This window comes from Triticum urartu, chromosome 3 (assembly GCF_003073215.2).
Source record: "Triticum urartu cultivar G1812 chromosome 3, Tu2.1, whole genome shotgun sequence".
NCBI classification, from domain to species: domain Eukaryota; kingdom Viridiplantae; phylum Streptophyta; class Magnoliopsida; order Poales; family Poaceae; genus Triticum; species Triticum urartu.
In genome coordinates, this window is record NC_053024.1 from 718,471,099 (window position 1) to 718,471,675 (window position 577).

Below are 577 nucleotides of genomic sequence, written 5' to 3' on the forward strand. Positions count from 1 at the left end.
CTTATGTCAATAAGACCAAAGGGATGGATATTAAATGATAGGAAGTGCTAGGAAGTGAAATAGAATGAAATAGAGCCACTTTGGGCTTCCCTATGAAATGAGGCATGGAACGGAGCCACTACGAAGAAATTATGGGAGTTACGAAAGAAGCTTCGGACTCATATTGTTCATGGGTTGAGAGCGGGAGTTGAACTCTAGGAGGTCGAATCCCCCCTTGTTCCTCAGTAGCTCAGTGGTAGAGCGGTCGGCTGTTAACTGACTGGTCGTAGGTTCGAATCCTACTTGGGGAGATTTTATTCATTCTTTAATGTAGAACTATGAGTTAGTTGGAGATGATATAAACGAGTAAGAGACTTGCCGGTAACGAGATTGAACTAGGTATTGAGATACCGACGATCGAATCTCGGGCAGTAACATACCGATGACAAAGGGAACAACGTATGTTGTTATGCGGTCTGACCGATAAAGATCTTCGTAGAATATGAGGAGCCAATATGAGCATCCAGGTTCCGCTATTGGTTATTGACCAGAGACGTGTCTCGGTCATGTCTACATTGTTCTCGAACCCGTAGGGTCC

The 577-nt window shown here is 44.4% G+C and overlaps 1 non-coding gene across 1 annotated transcript; it reads left to right on the top strand.

Moving 5' to 3' along the window:
- The first annotated feature begins 218 nt into the window (after nucleotides 1–218).
- TRNAN-GUU lies at nucleotides 219–290 on the top strand. The gene has a single exon. It is a non-coding gene; the product is annotated as a tRNA-Asn (tRNA).
- The last annotated feature ends 287 nt before the right edge of the window (nucleotides 291–577 follow it).